This window comes from Aethalodelphis obliquidens, unplaced genomic scaffold (genome assembly GCF_003676395.1).
Source record: "Aethalodelphis obliquidens isolate GAN/ISIS:26980383/991018 unplaced genomic scaffold, ASM367639v1 scaffold91, whole genome shotgun sequence".
Classification (NCBI taxonomy): Eukaryota; Metazoa; Chordata; class Mammalia; order Artiodactyla; family Delphinidae; genus Aethalodelphis; species Aethalodelphis obliquidens.
This window is the reverse complement of record NW_020838035.1, coordinates 6,746,008-6,771,039: the sequence shown is the minus strand read 5'-3', so window position 1 is coordinate 6,771,039 and position 25,032 is coordinate 6,746,008. Positions and strand designations below refer to the sequence as shown.

The 25,032-nt window shown below is 44.0% G+C and overlaps 1 protein-coding gene across 6 annotated transcripts in view; it reads right to left on the bottom strand.

The window, feature by feature from the left end:
* TBL1X (transducin beta like 1 X-linked) overlaps positions 1-25,032 on the bottom strand; it is a 227,338-nt gene that overhangs the window by 71,607 nt on the left and 130,699 nt on the right. Inside the window, exon 1 of one of the 6 annotated variants that reach the window (XM_027095549.1) lies at positions 18,867-18,967. The exons of the other annotated variants lie outside the window; for them this stretch is intronic. The gene's annotated coding sequence lies outside the window, so the exon portion shown is untranslated. Of the gene's footprint in view, positions 1-18,866; positions 18,968-25,032 lie in introns of those variants that run through there. 6 annotated transcript variants of the gene reach the window in all.

Here is a 25,032-nt window from a genome sequence, read left to right as displayed (position 1 = left end):
TGTTATAAACACAAAAAATGTGAAATATGACTGGTTAATAACATTCTGGTTATGCAACATGTCAAAATTAATTAGTTCGTTACTAGAAATAATAAGTTAAACTGAGAAACCTGAACTTCCAATCCCTGGTCAGTCCTGATTTTCCCATTATTAACACCTAAATAGAAACACTATCAATAAACAGTGCTGGCGGGGCTTCCCTGGTGGCGCAGTGGTTGAGAGTCCGCCTGCCGATGCAGGGGACGTGGGTTCGTGTCCCGGTCCGGGAGGATCCCGCATACCGCAGAGCGGCTGGGCCCGTGAGCCATGGTCGCTGAGCCTGCGCGTCCCGAGCCTGTGCTCCGCAACGGGAGAGGCCGCAACAGTGAGAGGCCCGCGTACCGCAAAAACAAAAACAAAAAACAGTGCTAGCAAAAATTTATGTGCTGAAAAAGATTTGTGTGAAACGCAAATGATTTTTTAAAAAATATTTATTTATTTGGCTGCGCCAGGTCTTAGTTGTGTCACGTGGGATCTTCGCTGCAGTGTGCAGGATCTTCGTTGCAGCATGCAGAATCTTTAGTCGCGGCATGCGAACTCTTAGTTGCAGCATGTGGGATCTAGTTCCCTGACCAGGGATCAAACCCAGGCCCCCTGCGTTGGGAGCACGGAGTCTTAGCCACTGGACCACCAGGGAAGTCCCCCCACCCCCACCTTTTTTAAGTCTTTACTGAATTTGTTACAATATTGCTTCTGTTTTATGTTTTGGTTTTTGGCTGTGAGGCACGAGGGATCTCAGCTCCCTGACTAGGGATCGAACCCTCACCCCATGCATTGGAAGGCAAAGTCTTAACCACTGGACCGCTAGGGAAGTCTGAAACGCAAATGATTTTAACAAATGCAATATATTCTTTACTCTTAAAGGTAGTAATAAATATAAAAAGGACTCATTTTCTGGTTGCCGTCAGTTCTTGGCATGGAATGGTGCAGACAATGACTAATAGTCCTCCCACACAGGAGGCGTAAAGCCTTTAGTATATTCACAATGCTGTGCAATCATCCCCTATGTCAAGTCTCAAAACATCTACATCACCCCAAAAGGAAACCTTGGGCCCATTAAGTAGACAGTCCTCAATCCCCCTCCCCCCTCCCCCCGCCCAGGCAACCACCAGCCTGCTTTCTGTCTCTGCAGATTTGCCTGTTCTGGACATTTCACATAAATGGAACCATACAACACCTTCTCTGTGTCCGGCTTCTTTCGCTTAGCATAATGTTTCCAAGGTTCATCCACAATGCAGCATATATCAGTACTTCATTCCTCTGTATGGCTGAATACTATTCTGTTGAACGCATGGACTACCTTTTGTTTACCTTTCCATCCACCAGTTGACGGGCATTTGGCTACTGTGAATACTGCTGTTAGGAACACTGATGTCCAGGAATGTGTTTGAGCCCCGTTTCCCATCCCTTGGGTATGTATTGTTCTACATCATTTTGCCAGAGACAAGGAATAGTGCAGTGTCGCTCTCCTTGGGGCAAACCAAATTACTCTTCCATTCAGAAGCGTTGCCAAGTCTGTCAGGGCGACCAGAGGTGCTGGATTGGTTTTGTTCTGCCTGCAGCCCTGGCTATCACTCTAAATCCTTCTCCCTCCCCTGAGGTAGTTCAGCTCCAAAGTTTTGAGTTGGGAATTGCCTGCATTTCTGGCTTCCCAGGACCCCTTGAGGTGACTCTGGCTACCCAGATACCTTCTCACACTGATATCTGATATGATCCACATATGTAACCCCTAATAGCAGCATGGAACTATCATGGTGTGTCCTATTTTACACAGTGGTTTTCAACCAGGGATGGCTGTGCTCTCTGCCCCAGGGGACTGCAGGATATTAGACAATGTCTGGAGACATCTCTCGGTCCTCACAAGTGGAGGAGGGGAGGTACTGGCGCCTAGTGGGTAGAGACCAGGAATAGCGCTCAGCATCTACAACGCACAGAACAGCCTCCCTGCACGGAAGACTCATCAGCCCCCAAATGCCAATGATGCCAAGAAACTTTTTAACAGAAGAGATTTTAGACTAAGTTCATCTCTTTATGACTTCTGCCTGATTCTTACAGAGAAATATTAGAAAGTGAAGTAACAGTTTCACACAGGGCTTAGATTCAAAAAGAATTATCTAGGGGATATTTTCATAGATTGTCATAATGCTTCCTTCTTGGTTGCCCAAATCTGTGGAACAAAACAAATAATCCATATGGCTCACTCAGTGAAAATTCAGGATAAACCTACATTTTTATTGATCATAAATGAAATGCTTAACTGTATACATATTGATTGTATCTCCTGATAAAAATGAATCAAATGTGTACAATTAAATTCCTTTAACTGCTGGTGGAGAGGTCAGCACGGAGCAGAACTGAGGCCTGCGGCCAGCAGCCAACACCATATGCCAGCCACATGAGAGCCACCATCGCACTGCATCATCCAGTACCTATCAGACCATCAAGTCCCTGCAGCTCCGGTTGATGTCTTGACTGCAACTTCAAAGAGACCTCTACCAGAACCACCCTGCTAAGTCACCACAGCATTCCTGACCCTCAGAATCTGACACACCATGAAGGACAGGTGGGAAAGATACCCGGGGCAGCAGGCCTTTTCAGCAATCGCCTCTCCATCATCATCCACAGAATGGGACAATGACAAGCACGGCTGCTGCCAGGAAAGCCTAGAACCACAGGGACTTGGAAGCCAAGCAAACGGAGCTTTCAAAGAAGCAGGAGAGAGTTTCCCAAAGCACGTTCTTCACGATGATGTTTCCCAGATGGTTAGTATGTGTTTAGTATCACCACATGAAAAACAGCTCTGTGATCCAATTTTCCACGTTCAATAGGATTGGTAACCCTGGGTTAAAGTTACTGAAAAACAATAAAAAGGAGCACCTAAATACATCAAACAAATACTAACAGACGTAGAGGGAGGAACTGATGGGAATACAGTAACAGCAGGAGACTTTAACACCCCAATGATATCCATGGACAGATCTTCCAGACAGAAAATCAATAAGGCAACAGGGATCCTAAATGACGCAATAGAACAATTAGACAAAAATGGATATTTTCAGGACATTAAATCCAAAAAAGCCCCAGAATACACATTCTTTTCAAGTTCACGTGGAACATTCTCCAGGACAGACCACATACTAGGACACAAAACAAGCCTCAAGAAATTTAAGGTGAACAGAAATTATTTCAAGCATCTTTTCTGACCACAACAGCATGAAACTAGAATTGAACCACAGAAACAGAAATGAGGAAAAAACGATTACATGGAGACTAAACACGCTACTAAAAAAACCAATGGGTCAACGATGAAGTCAAAGAGGAAATTAAAAAATACCTTGCGACAAATGACAACAAAAACACCACCACACAAAATCTTTGGGATGCTGCAAAAGAAATCCTGAGAGAGAAGTTCATAGCAATACACGCCTTCCTCAAAAAGTAAGGGAAAAATGTCAGATAAGCAACCTGATCTACCACCTAAAGAATTAGAAAAAGAAGAACAAACAAAACCTAAAGTCAGCAGAAAGAAGGAAATAATAAAGATCAGAGAGGAAATAAATAAAATAGAGTTTTATAAAACAATGGAAAAACTCAATAAAACCAAAAACTGTTTTTTTGAAAGGGTAAACAAAAATCAACAAACCTCTGGCCAGGCTCACCAAGAAGAAAAAAGAGAGGACCCAAATAAACAAGATAAGAAATGAGAGAGGAGAAATAACATCTGATATTGCAGAAATTTTAAAAAACCACAAGAGAACACTATGAACAATTATATGCCAACAAATTGGACAACCTAAAAGAAATGGACAAGTCTCTAGAAACATACAGCCAACCAAAACTAAATCAAGAAGAGATAGATATTTTTACAGACCGGTCACCAGAAGTGAAATAGAATCTATAATTTAAAAAAAGTTTCCTGCAAACAAATTCCAGGACCGAATGGCTTCACTGGGGAATTCTACCAAACAAACAACGAAAAACTTATAGCAACCTTTTTCAAACTCTTCCAGGAGGGTGAAGAGGAAGAAACACTCCCGAAGACATTCTATGAAGTCACCATCACCCTGATACCAAAACCAGACAGAGACACTACCAAAAAAGAAAATTACAGGCCAATATCTTCAATGAATATGGATGCAAAAATTCTCAACAAAATATTAGCAAACCGAATTCAACAACACATAAAAAAAATCATACACCATAATCAAGTTGGATTCATTCCAGGGTCACAAGGATGGTTCAACATATACAAATCAATCAATGTGATACACCACATCAAGAAAAGAAAAAAACCACATGATCATCTCTATAGATGCAGAATAAGCATCTGACAAAATTCAACATCCATTCATGATAAAAACCCTTACCAAAGTGGGTACAGAGGGAACATATCAACATACTAAAAACTATTTATGACAAACCCACAGCCAACATAATACTCAGTGGTGAAAAGCTGAAAGTCTTTCTGCTAATATCTGTAACAAGGATGCTGACTCTACCACATCTATTCAACATGGTACTGGCAGTCCTAGCCACAGCAATGAGACAAGAAAAAGAAATAAAAGGTATCCAAATTGCAAGGGAAGAGATTAAATTCTTATGTGCAGATGACATGATATTATATATAGAAAACCCTAAAGACTCCAGGCAAAAACTACTAGAACTGATAAACGAATTCATCAAGGTAGCAGGATACAAGATTAACATACAGAAATCTGTTGCACTTCTTTACACTGACAATGAAATATCAGAAAGGGAAAGTAAAAAAAAAAAAGAAACAAATAAAAAGAAACCAAAAAAACAATAAACAATCCCTTTTAAATCGCTTCAAAAAAATATTTAGGAATAAACCTCATCAAGTAGGTGAAAGACTTATATGCTGAGAACTATAAAACACTGATAAAGGAAATTGAAGATGATTCCGAGAAATGGAAAGACATTCCATGCTCTTGGACTGGAAGAATTAATATTGTTAAAATGGCAATAATACAGATTACCCAAAGCAATACTATGGATTACTACCCAAAGCAATACTACAGAATACTACCCAAAGCAATCTACAGATTTAATGTGATCCCTATAAAAGTACCCATGACATTTCTCACAGAAGTAGAATACATAATCCAAACGTTTATATGAAACCGTAAAAGACGGAGAATTGCCAAAGCAATCCTGAGGAAAAACAAAAACAAAGGAGAAGGCAGAACCCTCCCAGCCTTTAGGCAATACTACTACAAAGCTACAGTAATCAAAACAGTGTGGTATTGATACAAAAACAGACATACAGATCAATAGAACAGAACTGAGAGCCCAGAAATAAACCCACACAGCTACGGTCAATTAATCTTCGACAAAAGTGGCAAGAATATACAATGGAGATAAGACAGTCTCTTCAGCAAGTAGTGCTGGGAAAGCTGGACAGACACATGTAAATCAAGGAAGTTAGAACATACCATCACACCATATACAAAAATAAACTCAAAATGCCTTAAAGGCTTATAAACATAAGACATGATACCATAAAACTCCTAAAAGAGAGCATAGGCAAAAAATTCTCTAACATAAATCATACCAGTGTTGCCTTAGGTCAGTCTCCCAAGGCAACAGAAATAAAACCAAAATAAACAAATAGGACCTACTCAAACTTACAAGCTTTTGCACAGCAAAGGAAACCATAAACAAAACAAAAAGACAACCTATGGGCTGGGAGAAAATATCTGCAAATGATGAGACTGGCAAGGGCTTAATTTCCAAAATATACAAACAGCTCATACAACTCAATAAAAAAAACCACAACTCCAACAAAAAATGGGCGGAAGACCTAAAGAGACATTTCTCCAAATAAGACATACATATGGCCAATAAAGCACGTGAAAAGATGCTCAACACTGCTAATTATTAGACAAATTCAAATCAAAACTATAATGAGGTATCACCTCACACAGATCAGGATGGCCACCATTAAAATGTCTACAAATAATGAATGCTGGCAAGGGTGTGGAGAAAAGGGAACCCCCCCGCCCCTACACTGTTGGTGGGAATGTAAATTGGTATGGCCACTATGGAAAACATACGAAGATTCCTTAAAAAACTAAAAATACAGTTACCACATGATCCAGCAATCCTACTCCTGGGCATATATCTGCAGGAAATGCTAATTCAAAAACATAAATGCAACCCAATGTTCATAGCAGCACTATTTACAATAGCCAAGACATGGAAGCAACCTAAGTGTCCATCAACAGATGAATGGATCAAGAAGATGTTGTACACACACACACACACATACACACACACACACACACACACAATGGAATATTACTCAGACATAAAAACGAATGAAATAATGCTATTTACAACAACATGGATGGACCTAGAGATTATCATACAAAGTAAAGTAAGTCAGACAGAGGAAGACAAAAATCATATACCACTTATATGTGGAATCTAAACTATGATACAAATGAACTTATTTACAAAACAGAAACAGACTCAGAGATGTAGAAGACAAACTTACGGTTACCAAAGGGGATTTGGCAGGCGCAGGGTTCAGGGGAAGATAAATTAGGACTTTGCGATTAGCAAATACACATTACTATATATAAAACAGATAAACAACAAAGTCCTTCTATAAAGTACAGGGAACTATGTTCAATGTCTTGTAATAAACTATAGTGGAAAAGAAAAAAAAACCAATACAAATAGTTTACACAGGGCTTCCCTGGTGGCGCAGTGGTTGAGAGTCCGCCTGCCGATGCAGGGGACACGGGTTTGTGCCCCGATCCGGGAAGATCCCACATGCTGAGGAGCGGCTGGGCCCGTGAGCCATGGCCACTGGGCCTGCGCGTCCGGAGCCTGTGCTCCGCAACGGGAGAGGCCACAACAGTGAGAGGCCCACATACCGCCAAAAAAAAAAAAAAAAAGTTTACACATAATTGCATCTATTATCTGCCTGGCTCTGTTCTAAGTGCTTTAAGTTATGTAATCCTTTTAATAAACAATGAAAGAATCCTTCCTACCAGAATCTCACAATGTGTTTTCAATGATATATCCAGGAACCACCACTAACAGTGTCATACCAGGGGTTCACATACACTAAATTATCTCTCTCCTGTTACGATTTTCTCATGGCTCTGAGCTGTAGGCAGCAGCAATTTTGTGAACCACCTTCCTCATCTGGCTCCTCCATGTACCCAGGTATCCACCTAGATAATGACACTCCATGTACAATATGCGATGGTTTGCCCAACTCTCCCAAATTTCCGACTTTTCAGAAATATGCTGAAATTTTAAAGACAACTTTCTGATTGACTTTGAATACATCAGTTGCTAGACAGTCCAATAAAGGGAGGTTCTGCCGTTGGAAGACTGTAGGTTCTCCAAGAGAATATAAAACCAACGTGCGTTTCTTTAGACTTTGGAAGCTTGAAATCTAAAGATGACAGTACTTGACGGAAATGAATCCAAGTGTGCCAAGTTGGTAATGACTTACAAAAATAAATGTTACTTTTAATATCATAATAGTGTCAAGAAGTAGGACACTTCTAGATGAGGCTTTATACATTGGGAATTAAAATCAGGCCATCATCCTCATTTCTCTTTTCACTCACTGAACTAGGAAAATGGGTACTGTGAGGTGAAAGGTCACAGTGCATTAAACATCTCACTTCTTATCATCTCATCTTTTTAAAAAAATCTATTTTTGGAATACCTTTTATTTAGGTGGATTATTTATTTTTTTGCCACTATGGTAAGAGTGTACCCTTCTCTTTTTATGTGTAAACTCGAAGAGACAACACTAAAGGGATCCCTTCTCTGTTAAAGTTCTGACACAGAAAAAATGCTTTGATTTTTTTCTTAATGATAAATATTAATTTTGTGCATAAATTCCAAAGGGCTAACCTTTAATATTCTTTAAGAATAAGCATATACACCATAAAAACAACAGAAAGCTATAAATTAAAACCAAGTAACATCCTAAAAGATCTTCCTTTGAAAAAGCCTGCATGGTCGGGCTTCCCTGGTGGCGCGGTGGTTAAGAATCTGCCTGCCAATGCAGGGAACACGGGTTCGAGCCCTGGTCCGGGAAGATCCCACATGCCGCAGAGCAACTAAGCCCGTGCGCCGCAACTACTGAGCCCGCGTGCCATACTACTGAAGCCCACGCGCCTAGAGCCTGTGCTCCACAACAAGAAGCCCGCGCGCCGCAACGAAGAGTAGCCCCCGCTCGCCGCAGCTGGAGAAAAGCCCTCGCGCGGCGATGAAGACCCAACACAGCCAAAAATAAATAAATAAAATAAAAATTAAAAAAAAAATCAGTAGCCCTGAAAATACTATTTTAAAAAAGTCTCCATAGTTAAATGGTAATGTTTGTTGTCCAATGCCTAAAAAAAATGTAGAGTTTGAGTGTTATCTGTAAGTAACATTTCAGTACTGTTACCTGCAGATGGCAATCTTGGCTGTGCCAACAACTCTCCTTTCCTGCGCATTAATGTGTCAACAGATCATCACTGTATGAAACGTGAGAAAGGTTTTGGTAAAGTTTCTGACCTATATTTGAGACGGGGAAAGGGTTCCTATTGCAGCACGCCCGTAAAGCTGGCAGTTACCCAGACAGTGACTGATGAAAAACCTCATTCACAAGCCAATGATGTGGACACACTCTGCACGCGACCAGGGCGGGGGTCTGAGAACTTTCCGGGGAACCCAACTCTCTGTGGTCCAAAGAGGCAACAGAAACTTACAATCACGCAAAGACTATAAACACATGTTTATCTTCGTTTCCCAAAGTAGACTGTGTTCATTTTAGCGCTCATTTCTAAAACAGTAGCTCTTAAAGATGACAACGTGATATTTAGAGCAAAGATTTCAAGATCAAATCTGTTGGAAAATTCTAGGTTTGAAAAAGGTAAAATAGATCCGAGAAGCTAAACAAATCCCACGCAGGATAAACACCAGAGAAAACCCCAAGAAAAGCACAATTTCCTGAAAGTCAGCAACAAAAGAAACTCTTCAAAGCAGCCAGAGGGGAAAAAAAATTTACATCCAGAGGAAAAAGATAAACAAATCCCACAAACTTGTTGTCTTCTGGCTTGCATTATTCTGGACAACGGAACAAAACCTTCCAAGGGCTGAAAGAATATGTCAGTCTAAAATTCTACACTCAGATGAAACATCTTTCAAAACATGAAAGTGAAGAATTTTCCAAACAACAAATGCAGACAGAATTCACTGCTAGGAGATCTGCACCACAGGAAATATTAATGCAAGTTCTTTAAGAAGAATTATCTCAGATGGAAATCTGGATTTATGCAAAGGAACGGTGACAGAAATGGTAACTATTGGGGTGAATATAAAAGTATTTTCTTCTCATTTTGAAGTTTCTTTTACATATAAATGCTTAATGCAAAATAACTATGTATTGTAGCATTTGAAACATATATGAAAGATGTATGGCAACAGAAGCACAAAGAAACAGGTATAGAAGGCAAACAGAAACAGACTGCGGTAAGCTTCTTATACATGAGGTGGTAAAGTATCATTCAAATGCAGACTGTGATAAGACGCATACTGCAAACGTTAGCGCAACGCTGCAAAAACAAAACAAAGACGTGTAGCTAACAAGCTAACAGTGAAGTAAAATCATACAAAATTCTCAGTTTAGGCAAAAGTGGAGGAACGGAGGGGAAAAAAACCCCCAGAACGCACGACACAAGCAGAAAACAAAAAGTTGGTGGTAAATGGTACAACCTTTCCGATTAAAAGGCTGAGTGTGAGACTAGATAAAAAAGCCACACTCAACTCTGTAACAAACCCACTTTGCATAAGTACATATTGTCTCTGAATACGTGTATGTATATTTGACACATGTTGATACATTATATACATTTACTATACAGTATTGATATGTATTCCTATTATGTTCCACTTATCATTCTCATCTTCTGTGATTTCTTGTATTTCTTCCCTGCTTAGTGAGGTTGGGGAGGGCGCTATGCAGGTGAAGACGACACAGAACAGGAAGCGAAACAGAGCGATTCCTGGACCTGGAGGAGAGCACCTGCCTTTCGTGAGGGATCCATACGTGAACACGACACAACCCAGTGACCCTGCTCTGCTGGGAGCAGATGGCAGAGTGACCAGACCACCAGGCTGCTTAGGAAGTCTGAGCATTGCCACACCGAGGGTGCATCCGCCTGCCCACTTAAGACACCCTTGGGGGTTTAGGAACAGAATTTTGAGAAGTCACAGCCTCTGTTCTTGAAGTCAGTCACACTGGAGCTGAGACAAGTGCTTGGAGGGACGTCCTTGGTGGTCCAGTGGTTAAGACTCCACGCTGCCAGTGTAGGGTGTATGGGTTCGATCCCTGGTCGGGGAACTCGATCCCACATGCCACATGACGCGGCCAAAAAAATAAAAAGAGAGAGAAGTGCTTGGATAGGGGGTGGTACTTGGAGGGATGGGGCAAAAAGGGCTTTCCAGGTGGCATGGCAGCTCCATGCCCAGCCCCATCCTGCTCCCATGCCCCTGCAGTAGATCTGTAACCCCAGCTAACTTCCCACTCCACCTCAGTCTCGGAGTCTGTTTCTTGAGAAACCTTCTTAAAACAATGGCTCCAGCAGCACCCGGTACAAAATTCCGCATACAACTGCCCTGTTCTTTCAAGTGCCCTGCTCATGAATGCTGCAAACACTTCTTTTTTTTAATAAAAGAAAACGATGGTGTTTTGTATCTTTGATCAAAAAGCCCACACGGCAGGCATTTCAATAAATGCATGCTAGTACACACGGTGTGCAGAAAAACACACAGAACGCCCCAGAATACTCCAGATGGGATGTACTTGGCGGCCTCTATTATTTGTCTAGTTAGGTTACTCTATTGGTTATCCTCCCCTTTCCTGAAATTGAATTTAAAAATTGGGAGACACGTCGAGATATGACAACACAAGAAGGTAAAGTTCCAGAAGTGTAAAGCAGGGGTGAGCACACTTTTTCTGCAAAGGGCCAAAGAGCAGGTATCTTGGACTCGGCAGCCATCCTGTTACAAGTACTCAACTGTGCCCCAGCTCACAAGCAGCCACAGACAGTAGGTAATGGGCGTGGGCGTGTTTCAATAAAACTTTACAAAAATAGGTGGAAGGTGGGGTTGGCCTACAGGCAGGAGTCTGCCGACCCCTGCCCTGGGGCAAAATCATGTTCATTGTATTAAGGTGTGCACTCACAACTCATTACTAAATTAAAACAGACAACCGTAAAATATCATTAAGGGTGACTTGAGACATGAACACACCACAGAAGCGCTTTATTCCAGAAGTGAAGCAGGTCTGTGCCTCGTTCCTGGTAAGGACCACAGTGGAGGCGGCAGCAGGAGCGTGGGGTGCACTTCAGTCCAGGTCCCTGGTTCCTGGGACACACACACAGCTGCCACGGGGAGCCCTCAGGACACTCGTGCAAATGCCGTGCTGCGTTAAGATGGTGCTTTCAGAACCCAAGTGCAAAGTCTCGCGAAAACTTCCCAATTCTTTTATTTTATGGATCACAGAAGCGTGAACCTGAACAGAATAATCTCATCACTACGGAGATGACATCTTTAATTTTTTTCCTTTTTAAAAATTATTTTTAATAGGTTTAGTTTTTAGAGGAGTTTTAGGTTCACGGCAAAATGGAGGGGAAGGCACAGAGAGTTCCCATACGCCCCCTGCCCCCCCACATGCACAGCCTCCCCCACTGTCCACACCCCCCTCCAGAGGGTACATCTGCTACAGCCGATGAACCTGTACAGACACACCATCCTCACCCGAAGCCCATAGTTTACATTAGGGTTCACTCTTGGTGTTGTACCCTCTATGGGTTTTGACAAATTTATAATGAATGACATGTGGCCACCACTGTAGTATCATAAAGCACAGTTTCCCTGCCTTAAAAATCCTCTGTGTTCCGCCTACTCATCTCTCCCCATCCCCTAAACCCTGGCAACCGCTCATCTTTTCGCTGTCTCTGTAGTTTGGCCTTTTCCAGAAGGTCACAGAGTTGGAATCATACCGCATGTAGTCTTTTCAGGTTGGCTTCTCTCACTCAGTGATGTGCATTTCAGGCTCCTCCGTGTCTTTTCCTGGCTTGAGCTCATTTCTTTTTAGCGCTGAATAATAATTCCACGGTCTAGATGCAACAGTTCATTTACCCATTCACCTACAAAAGGACATCCAAGTTCTGGCAATGATGGATAAAAGCTGCTATAAACATCTGTGTGCAGGTTTTTGCACGGAAGTAAGTTTTCAACTCCTTTGGGTAAATTTTATTTTTTAAAAATGCCATTAGAATTACATAAGTAATACATGTTCAGGGGAGAGATTTTAAGTGATTCTCAACCGCAGGCAATTTTGTCCCCCAAAGGTCATCGGGCAATGTCCGGAGACATTCCTCGTCACAACTTGGGGGGAAGGGCCCTGGCACGGAATGGGTAGAGGTCAGGGATGCTGCGAACCTCATACAATGCACAAGACGTCCCCCCCATGAGAAAGGATTATCGGGCCCCACGTGTCACTAGTGCTGAGGTTGAGAAATCCTGACATGAGGATAAAATGTTAAAAGTTTTCTCTCCCCAAGTCTTCCCACTCTCACCACGCAGAGACAGCTTCTCACGAGCTTCTTCCAGTCTTCTACAAGTTTCTGCACACACCTGTTCTTACTTATAACACAAATATATTTTGCTGACTATAATCTTTGAATTTAGTCGTGAGTGGCACATACCAGTTGTTTTCATCACTAACATCCTTGAACAGCAAGGCGGCTTACTACCTGCCTACATAAAACCACTCCTTGCCCGCCAGTCCGCAAAGGAAGTGTACATTTCATGAAGTCCCTTAGGTCCATTATACAACTTAACCATCACAGCAGCCCTTTCGTTATTCCCACTTTGTGGCTAAAGAGGCCAAGATCCAGAAAGTTCAAGTGAACAGAACCGGGCTTCACAGATCATAAGTGGTTAGGATTTGAACCCCCAGTTCTAGCTTCAGTTTGGGGGCTCTCCTCATTTCACAGCACAGCAATTCACAATTCACAGTAATTTAGATAGAAGGTAGGCAGTCAGGTTTTTAAAAATTTATTAATTAATTTATTTTTAATTCTGGGCTGCTTTGGGTGTTTGCTGCGGTGTGCGCGGGCTTCTCATTGCGGTGGTTTCTCTTGTTGCGGAGCACAGGCTCTAGGCGTGTGGGCTCAGTAGTTGTGGCACGCGGGCTCGGTAGTTTTGGCTCACGGGCTCTAGAACGCAGGCTCAGTAGTTGTGGCGCACGGGCTTAGCTGCTCCACGGCACGTGGGATCTTCCCGGACTAGGGCTCAAACCCGTGTCCCCTGCACTGGCAGGTAGATTCTTAACCACTGAGCCGCCAGGGAAGTCCGGTACTCAGTTATTTCTGCACAATGGAAGTACCTCGGAATTTGCAACCAATAACACACTTCATTGAGAGAAGTCTTCTAGACACTTTGAACGATCAACCTGCACGTACACAAAGCACCCATTACGCATAATTCTAACCCTTTCCCATTTGGTTAATCTTTAACACTTCCGAGCTGGTCTGAAATGTATTCAGTCATTTGCACTGTACCGACAAGCAACTAAGTTGAATTCATTTTTGGATTTTCTAGGACACTCTATTTTTTTCACCTGACTGACACCAGACTTTCTCACAGTTACTCTCTATGTCTAGGACATAGTAGCCGGACAGGAGTGAGCCACCGTGGGGCTTTACGTTTTGTTCACGTGCGCATCTGTCCCATTACGTCAAACCCAGACTCACGGAGTCTTAGATCTACAGTGAATATCTTATTTATAGAGGCCATTTATTTATAGATGAGGAGTGTGACCAAGTAGGTCATTCCTCTGACCGAGAAACCAGCAGAGTGTGCAGTCAGCTGAGCTAATGACACAGCAGAAACGGAATGTCAGTGCTTTAGGGATAAAACCTAGGCAATTTCTACATACCCTAATTCCCATTAAAATTCTTAACTCTGTTGACTGATCTGCCTTCAAGATGTTAATGCTTCCCTGTTCTATCGCTGGTACTGGAAACTTGTGAAATCGTAAGCAGCAATTATCATTAAGATAAATGACTGCAAAATCATAGCTAAATTCGTACAACGTGCATTCTCACACAAGGCCTGATTTCATGCGACAATGGCTACTGAACGTGAGTATTTTCCAATTCCTAAAATGAATGTTGCCCACCTTTTTAGAATTCTCATTCCTCACTGCCCTTTCCTGCTACGTGACACTGCTAACTAGAATAAACTCGTGTGGGTGCCCTTCCGTCAGTCCTCCAAAGACGGGGGCTGGAAGGACACGCAGGCTGGGTCTCTCGGACACGATGGCTGAAGAGTTTTATGTCTGCTTCTTCCTCGGTCTCATGTGGCTGAACCACATCAGCGTAAGTTTACTCTCACGTGCGGTGGCTGCACGAGGCAGTTCTAGTATGAAATTCTCTGGGGAAAGCAACACTTCAGACAATTCGCGCGAAGCAGGACCAAGAAACCTATCAGTTAAGTAAAGCCCGCGTTTGTCGTGATGAAGCACTCTGGCATAAGCCCAGCGACGGAGCAGGTACCACTGACCTCTGGAAATGGATGACGTGGGGCACTGAAAGGTAACATACCTCCCGGAAGCAAAAGCCAGTGCGGGGTCTGGCACTGCCTCTGTCGAAAAAAGACTTGAGTTTTCCTAGTTTAAAAGGGAGACTGAGCCTTGAGATAGAAAAAAGAACACATGAGCCTTTCTGTGAGTCAACTACCTCTCCTGACTGGCATCAGAGTTCCCAGATTCCTAAGGGCGTGAAGGTCCCCCACTGGCTTTTATAGTGTGGGCTTGGGACGCCGGAATCACATAAAATATAGAGAATCTCACCGTGCCTGATCAGGAATACGTATGCCCAAATGTGCACGTGTGGGACAAAGCAACACAGGATGTGTGTCATGCTTCAGGGCGACATGGATGCATTGCCCACCACTGAATTCGTCACCATGCTCCGATCTCTCACAGACTTGGACAGCCGACCACCAGGGGGGTCGGAACCTGGAGGTCACGCCAGGTTGTCTGACCCTAAATCCCGTCGTCCCTCCACTGCACCACTCGGCCTATCTTTAGATGGTACTTCTGAGGGACTCTTAAAAATAAAAAAAATAGAACACCGGTCCCTCTTCTAACAGCTTATATCTGCCTCGAAGGCCAAACTCTTGCCTATGTCTTGTTTACCCATCTCGATCATGCTGCATTCACGCCCGGTCTAAGCCGGCTTTCTCTTCTCTGGATTTCAGTGTGGCTTTGTTTCTCAGAAATTTACACTCGGCACTTGCAAAGGGTAGTGGCTCCCTTACAATACATCCCTTACAATGCAGGCTGGCAGACTCTCTGAGCAGCAGTGTGGTCCCGGAGTGACCTTGGCTCAACCCCAGAATCCCTCGCAGAGGGCTATCAGTTAAGTAAAGCCCGCCTGTGTCGTGACGAAGCCCTCCTGGTGCCATGAAGCACTCCAGTGTGTCTCCTGGTGAGTAACGTAACTTTTCTGTGCCATGAAAGGAGCACAGTGCTCTACAGTTACACTGCACAAACTCACATGTTCAAATACACACAAAGCCAGACGTGTAGGCTTGTGCAGAACGACAGTTACAATTATAATCACAGCATGGGAACAGCTGCACACTGGGCATTGGAATTCTGCTGTGTTCCTTTTGTTCTATGTTCTCTGTGATTTTTAAAGAAAAAATAAAAACCAAGATGACTCTTATGTGTATTTTACCACAATTAAAACATAAATAAAAATAAAAAGCCAAGATAAATCTACACACATTTTCCTCAGCCACTTCCACAAAGGAATGCACGTGAGAATTCCCTTAAAGGGACTGAAACAGTCACACAAAATTGTAAGAGAATAATGCTTTCGTTTCAACTGGAACATAATCACATTTATCCCTAGTTTTTCTTTCTTTTTTTTTTTTTTTTTGCGGTACGCGGGCCCCTCACTGCTGTGGCCTCTCCCGTCGCGGAGCACAGGCTCCGGACGCGCAGGCTCAGCGGCCATGGCTCACGGGCCCAGCCGCTCCGCGGCATGTGGGATCCTCCCGGACTGGGGCACGAACCCGCGTCCCCTGCATCGGCAGGCGGACTCGCAACCACTGCGCCACCAGGGAAGCCCCCTAGTTTTTCTTAAATGGAAACAAATTACTTGGTTTTCAAACAACGGAATTCTTAAGTGAGCAAGCGTGTCTAAGAAAGAAAGAACAGGATCACATGAGAAAACAAATGAGATTAGACTGAGTGTAGATGCTACAATTCTTGACTAGCGGTTATCTTCACGCTACACGTAACCAAATGATTTTATCTGCCTGCCTTTCTCTATTTTATTGATACCATTTTACCAGCCTAGGCGGCAACAGGCTTCTTCATGCAAATATAATTTCAAACAGTTCCAAAAATGCAAATGCCCCATTTCCTATAAAAAACAAATATAAAGGAAAACTAGAATTTAAGTGAATTTCCTAGTTTAAGCTTAGCCTGATTTCCTTTGAGCTGTTCAAATTTCTCTCAGGCCTTAAGATCGCTTTCATGAATTAAAGAAAATATGTTAAATGCATAAGTATATAGGTACTTGTGTAAACTAAGAAGCTCTGGGGATGATATTTCTGACAACAAATTAAACCGAACAAAGTGTTACCCTAAAATGGTACTTGGAAGATGTCATTGTTAACAGAGGGAACCAGTGCTGTGTCAGATTTCCGGTTGTGTGAAGAGAAATCTTCACAAGTCACACACAGCCCTAACTGCACAGAAAAGCACTTTGCAAAAAAATGCTGAAAATGCCCTTCCGTTCTAAGGATGACATTTACATGGTTTTACAGAAATATCACAGATTAAAAATAGAAGACAGTGCCTTTTAGTAGGGCACAAACCTTGTTCCCAAAAAAGTATATGAGAAAAGTGTGTGAATTTTGAGAAATCTTTCTCAGTTTGGATCCTCCATTATACAGAGATTTACTTCTTTTTCAGTGGGAAGAGACAGTCCCTTACAAGGACAGGGAGGCGAACTCTGGCACTGGGAACAGAAAAGCACATGCACCTGAAGTGGGCGAGTTTCGACCTTGGTTGGGGTTTTACCCCTGCATCTCCGACCGAAGTAAGTCTCCCCAAGGACTGATGCTTAACTGTGAAACGGTGACACAAATGAGGTTTAGAACGGTGTGATACATTAGGGAGACGGCTTGATGACCCACCAAGACCCCTGGAAAAGCCCCCGTACGCGAGCAGAGCATTCAACAGGTGTAACTGTGCTCATCTGACTTGCTGTCATGTTAACCTGTTCGATTCGAGGTTGGCAGACCTGTTCTTAAAGGGTCAGGCAGTAAACAGTTTTCACTCCATGGGCCATATAGAGTTACAACCACGCAATTCCACCACTGCAGTGAGCAACAAAGACAACACAGACGTCAATGGGTACAGCTGTGCTCCGAGGAAACTTTCATTACGTGCAAGAAAGTTAACAGAACTTTCATGCATCACGACTTGTCGCTCTTCTTGGTTTGATTTCTTGGACCACTTAAAACTGTAAAAACCATCCTTAGCTTGTTGACTGTACAAAAGTAGGTAATGGGTTAAATTTGGCCCACAGGCTCTAGTTTGCTAACTCTTGTGTGAGATAAGATGAAGCACGGTTAGATTCCATTGCTGTCATACCTTACCAAGATTACTTAAAAATGAACCTCCAGGAAAACAGGATGGTTTCTCAAAACATTCAGCATACAATTATCAGATGATCCAGCAATTCCATTTCTAGGTATAAAACCAAAAGAACTGAAAGAAGGAACTTGGACAGATGTTTGCAGCCCAATGTTCTTAGTAACATTATTCACGATCGCCAAAAGATGGAAACAACCCAGATATCCACCGATGGACGAATGGATAAACAAAATGTCGTCTATACGTACAGCGGAATATTATTTAGCTTACAAAAAAAATGAAATTCTGACACATGCTACAATGCGGATGAACCTTGAAGACATTATGCTAAGTTAAATAAGTGAGACACAAAAGGACAAGTAACCCAGGGTCCCCCTTACATGAAGTACCTAGAGTAGTCAGAAATGGAGACAGAAAGCTGGGGGGGGGGGGGGGAATGGAGAGGAGAGGAGAGTTATTACTGAGAGTTTTAATTTGGGAAGATGAAAAAGTTCTGGAGGTGGATGGTGAATGCACTTAATGCCACCGAACAGTACACTGTGTACTTAAAAGTGGTTAAAAAACGGTAAATTTTATGTTACATATGTTTTACCATAATAAAAAAGATCTCAAAGAAAATGAACCTTCAATGCAAATGTATTTCTTCCAAAGACCCTGCTGTTGGCTACAGACAAACTTAGATCGAAATGTCTATAACAATTTACTCTGAAGCAAGTCAAGAATAAATGTCTGCTTTCTTTCCATAACCCAGAGTCAAACTCTCCAACTGTGAAAAGAAGTTGTCCTCAGTGATCTTCAAACTCACAGGTGACATTCTGAGATACTTCCCAGGGAAGCAGAGGCACTCCCTAGAAACAGTCGCAGGATCTTGGTAGTTTCTGGAATATCTGAATGTCAGTCAAACCCAGAAATCCTTAAGCAGCCTCTGTCCTTGGAGAATTTAGCTTCCCAGTGGCAGAATGACATGTTTTGGTTAATTAAATTTGTATTGATCTTCGTGGCTGGGAAATGGGATCAATGTTATTGCTAAATCCAGGCTAATCGTAAAAGTCATTCAAAAACATGAACACATTTTGCCGTTATATGATGATCAGGACCGTACCTGTGATTGGAGCAGAAACTCCAGAAGCCCAAGAAAAGTAGCAGGTATTCAGATCTACTTAATCTAGAGGCTGAATCACTTCTTCCCACCTAAGACGAAAGCTGCAAGGTGAGGGAAAAAAGGGAAATTTAAGCGTAATTCTTAGTGGACGCCGTTTCCCTCATCAGAAAGAAAAGAGTTAAGAAGAGTAAGATGATATTGATGTACCTTCTGTCAAGAGGTCTCCTGACGGCAGGTTCACTAGATTCTGATCTCCTACAAGCTTACTTTGTAAACCTCTATGAAAATACAAGGGATTATCGCATGACTTTGGAAACCTTTTAGCCACCGTAAGTTTCCAGAAGGAATCTTTTTTTTTTCCTGGCTGTGCCTCTTGGCTTGCAGGATCTTAGTTTCCCCACCAGGGACTGAACCTGGGGCCCCAGCAGTGAGAGCAGAGTCCAAGCCACTGGACTGCCACGGAAGTCTCCAAAGGCATCTTTCTGACCCTTGCCTTGCTTTCTGTCTGACTGCAAGTCGAGCCCCTCTGGACAGGACTGCACTGCCATCCACGTTCCCCGTGAACTCACCCAGCCCCTGGCTTCAAACCCCAAATACATGTCTCAGGGTCCTGGCCTTCCCAGCTGCACACGCATCTCTGGACCAGCCTGCCTGATGGATCCACTGCGAGGTCCCACCAGCATCTCGCACACGGCATGTCCACAGCGGAACCCTTCACCCACCCGCCACCCACACCAACTTGTCTCTCCTCCAGCCCGCCGTGCGAATAAATGACACCTGCCTCCTACTCAGGGTCACGTGCCAGACCCACACTCCTCCAGCTAGGCCGTCTGCGTGTCTACTGGCGCTCCCCGCTGAAGAGTGTCCCAAGTCTGTGCTTTCCTTCCCAGGTCCGCTGAGCTATGCTAGTGGAAAATGAGACTGGGACTTCCTTGGTGACGCAGCGGGTAAGACTCTGTGCTCCCAATGCAGGGGGCCCAGGTTTGATCCCTGGTTAGGGAACTAGATCCCATATGCATGCCACAACTAAGGAGCCCACCTGCTGCAACAAAGGAGCCAGGGAACCGCAACTAAGACCCAGCGGAAGGAAGGAAGGAAGGAAGGGTGGAGGGAGGGAGGGAGGGGGAGGGAGGGAGGAAGGGAGGGAGGAAGGAAGGAAGGAAGGGGGAGGGAGGGAGGAAGGAGGGAGGGCAGGAAGGAAGGAAGGGAGGGAGGGGGGAAGGGGGAGGGAGGGGAGGGAGGAAGGGGGAGGGAGGGGGAGGGAGAGAGGAAGGGGGAAGGAGGGGGGAGGGAGAGAGGAAGGGGGAAGGAGGGGGGAGGGGGGCTGCCTTATGCCTGGAACCCACCTGGAGCCACTTCAATCCCTCCCCCACCAGCAGCCACCAGTTAGTGCAGAGGGAAGCCGCTGGAGGGTTCCCAGTCCAAACACATCACCATTACCATCACATCCTGTAAGGAACTGTCTGGGGGTCCCCTGCACACAGCTCTCACCTCATCTCCTGGTCAGTCGCTTGCCTCCATCATGCTGGCCTGGCCTCCTTTACGTCCCTCGAGTTTCTAGAGCTCCGTCCCGCTGCCTGCCCTTTGCATGTGCTGTTCCCTCCTTCTGGAACTCTTTTCTCCGGGCTCTTCCCAGCTACATCCTTGAGACTTCAACTCATCAGTCTCCATTTCTTAACTCCAGTGTGGAAGCGCTTCCACCCCAAGCCCCTTGGCCACATCTCCCTGCTCATTCTTCACCGCGTGTGCTACTCTCAAGGCATCTCGCTGACCAGTTCCCATTTACTGCCTGTCTTCAAGCAGCAGGCAAGCCCCAGCAGGGCACGGCCTCTGCATCCACATGACTGAGCTCAGAGCGTGTCCAGCTCACGCGCCATCCGCAAAGCTAAGCTTTGTGCCAGACGCCACGAAGATGCTTAATAAGCAGCCTAGGACACGGAAGAGCATACGAACTGAAGTTCAGATACAACACGATGTACTTAACACCCAAACTCCAGTGAAGATGGCATTTTCCTCCTGACGACCCACGTGCCGTTTTCAGGTCTTACAGGGCTTTTATAACAAGCATTAATGACAACCATGGAGTGTGTGCGCATAAGCCGTGTGGAATCACATCCCTCTAAATTCATACGGTTATGAGTAGATGCTGGTGCATCCCCGTGTCACCTACATACAAGAGTTTAATACCAGCAGTACATAAGACTGACAACCAGGCTAGTCCGACACATACATAATTACTAGGCTTCACTCTTTGCTGGAAGGTCTAACAGTTAAAAGATAAAGGGCAAAAGGTTCTCGTAAAGGAGTCTGCCGCTCCCAGTGGCTGAGCCTGCTGTCTGCTGTCGCCAGCCAGGCACAAACTTACGTGTGCACAGCTCAGGAAAGTGACACCAGGAGGCCCAGGGAACTGACACACGCTTACCTGTGCCTGCTACTTCCTCTACAGAAGCAACTCAGGGCGGGATGCCCGAGACGCAGGGATGGACGTGCACAGCTGGAAAGCAGCGCTCAGAACCGCCCCCCCGCCCTTCTTCCCCCACCTCCGGATACACCTGCTCCCAAAGCCAGTCCAAGTTTGCTCAGCTGTCCCTGCGGCTGCAATGACACCCTTCACTGAGATATTTCACATGAAGTATGAGTGCACACAGAGCCTTGTTTCTGGTTTTTTGCTAAAATGAAGTTGATGCTCTATGGACAGGGTGAGTGGGAATCATTTTAACAGACGCTGTGAAATTAGGTGTGGGAAAGACAACCACGATGACTGGAAGGCAAGGTGGAAACGTAGGAAGATGCAGAAGTTGAGATTTCCGTGCAGGTGTCCTTGAGTTTTCACTAGAAACTGGAAACCACATGAAATACACTACGGGTGTGGATGGTGTCAGAGCAAAGGGCAGAACTTCCTGGCTGTGAACCTTCCTCAGAGCAAAGGTACTGGCAGACGACTCGATATGCACGTGCTTTAGGTTAAAACAACAACAACAAAAGTGAGGCGCGTTTGCATCTTTTTTTTAATGATTCCCAGCTTAACTGACTTTTCCAATTAACGTGACAATGCTCAGGTCAGATGACGGGGGAGGTTTCCAAGGTCCTTTCTTACTGAACTGCCTACTTCATCCGTGTGAGAAACATCCATGTCTAACGTGCACAGATCAAGAAGTCACTTGTGCTTCCAAGTGCCAGGAAGTTCTGATCGTACCAGTTATTATCGTTCTGCTCGTACCAGTTCTTATGCCAGGAAGTTCTGATCGTTACTCACCCTTCTTGGAGTCCTGAGAAGGCCCAAAGTTAAATGGCTACAACTTTATAATACCAAATTCATGCAGTAAATCACTATATCACAATATTCCAGACACCCCCAATACTCTGAAGCCCCTTCACCAGACACAAGGGTCTAAATGCTGAATATATAACACAAATAAGAGTATTTTCACTACAACTAGCTTCTTAATATTAGAAAAGGATACACAATGGAATTTGAAGTAAATTCATACTGAAATGAGTAAATCCTGTACTGTGTTGAATATATTAGCTTATACAAATTCATTTATGAAAATTTTATTTAAATGCAGCTACCTGTGAAGTGAGCTATATATCCATGAAATATGATAAATTAGAAAACAAATCATCATGCTGATCCTCTACATCTAATCCCTCCTCCTCCCCCACCTCTGTCTTTACTGACTTAATGCTCTCTGGGGGACATGAGTGTAAGTCAAAAGCCTTCTGGAGCCCAAGACCAACGGTTTGCCGGTTGCCTCCTTGGGCTCCCATGGTACGCTGTATGCACTGCCGTGAAAGAACCGAAGATCCTCGTATCCCTTTGCATTTATCTATCTATTCTGGTGGGTCTCAACTGGGGTGATGCTACCCCTGCCCCGGGGGGAATATCTGGCAATAGGTGGAGACATTTTGGTTGCTATAACGGTTGGGGGGAGAGCTACTGGAATCTACTGGGTAGAAACCAGGGATGCTGTTCAACATTCCGCAATACAGAGGACAGCTCCCACTACCAAAAAGATCCAGTTCCAAATGTCAACAGTGCCAAGCTTCAGAAACCCATCTCCTTATGTACCTGGGGGATTCATCTGTTCTTCCTGCAACCACTTTTCATGTGCTATACAAGCTGAACCTTTTTTTCCCCTTGCTCCTATGCTGTCTATAAGACACCTTCATTCTACGTAGGAACTCAATCTTGCTGTCTTTCCCGCATTCAAAGACTCTTCACATTGTAATGGGCAACTAGCATGTCCTCAAAGATTGGCAATCCACACAGCTTTGACACTTCTCTCTTCTAAAGCTACTGTCTCACAGGCCTTCCTGGTGGCGTAGTAGTTAAGAATCTGCCTGCCAATGCAGGGGACACAGGATCAAGCCCTGGTCCAGGAAGATCCCACATGCTGCGTACCAACTAAGCCCGCGCGTCACAACTACTGAGCCCGCGTGCCACAACTAATGAAGCCCGCGTGCCTAGAGTCCGTGCTCTGCAACAAGAGAAACACTGCAACGAGAAGCCCACGCACGGCAACGAAGAGTAGCCCCCGCTCACCGCAACCAGAGAAAGCCCGTGCGCAGCAATGAAGACACAGCCGTTGTGAAGACACAACGCAGCCAAAAATAAATGAAATAAAATAAATAAAATAAATTTATTAAAAAAATAAAGCTACTACCTCACAAAAATAACTCTCATGCCAACTCCTTTGCTCTCCACAGGTTAACTCCCACTGGGAAACGAATACGTTCTCCCAAAAGTTAACAGACTAAAAACACTGTAGATATGCCACTCAATTTTATGAATTATGGGTCAGATAATACCACTATCAATGCACCATATTTACTACAAAAATTTAGAGCATCAGCTTCATCAAGAGGGAAAAAAGCAAAAGGCAAAAACCCAAGGATGGTCTGAATCTTCCAGATCGCAATGAAGCTAACCTTCCACTCCACCCAGAAGGCACTTTGTATGTGGTCCTGCACTGTTGTGACCAGAGAGCCCGTGTCTACCATCGGGGCAGGCTTCGTGGAGGGATGGAGGGGCAGGTGAGAAAGGAAGACATGATCAGACGTGCATCAGCGGGCTAAGAATTTACAAGGCATCTACTTAAAATGCAGTAGAGCAACCCTCTTTAACACTATTTCATCAGAACGTGTGCCACGAGAAGCTGTATTCGCCACACACCACACATCTAGTCGCTTCAGCCCCAAACAAACTGGTCAAGTAAAACAAACATGATGTCCTGGAGCTGTCTCTGCTGCCTCCCCCATCGCATTATTCCTACTGGATTTTAATGGCTCCATCAGTCAAAACGGTGTCATACAGAGGAAGTCCCCATTTAAGCACTCATAAATGGGGCTGCTCCCACGTGCACATTAGGGGGAGAGAAGTCCGCCATAAATGTAAGGAAGTAATTCATCACACACTGGGACCTCACACAGCTGCGTGTATCCGCATTTATCTCCTTAATTTCTACACGGCATAAACCTCCGTTTAACAGTGTGATTCTCACTGAATGAAAATTCACGGTGGCAGGTCAAGAGGTGCATTTAGAACTGATACACTGGGTAAGAAATAAATACAATGATTTATAAAGCTCCCTGGAAAGCAAAATACTATGAAAGGCCTAGTAATACATAAAAGCGTTCATCTGCATAAATTTTAACAGCACTACCACTGTAAGAAAATATAGTCTCAGTTTTCTTTATTGGGTCAGAGTATGTTATTAAAACAAAATCAGGGGCCTCTTATTAATCACCTCAATTCTTCTCTAAATCACTATCCGCTCCACTCAACCTGCAAGACAATAAACTTCTCAGGAGCTGAAAAGAGATCATGCCCAGGGAAAATCACTAGGTTTGCTCATTTCTACACAAACCCCAGGAGCGGTCAATTTTTCCTTACACTCTTTCTAGCTGGCAACACTAAAGAGTGTTGTGTCGTCTTTTTTTTCAACCCGGTACTATTATATAGAGGGAGGTGGTATTTTATGTATTTGTTGAAAACAAAAAAGAACTTAAATGAACTTTAATTTTCTACTCACATGACTGAAAATTATAAACAAATAATTCAAATACACCATATTAACATTTAAAGATATTCGATCAATACTCAACGTTTCTACTGTACTCCTCTTCTGTGGGTGCGGGTGTGTGACTGTTAGTATCTGCTCTC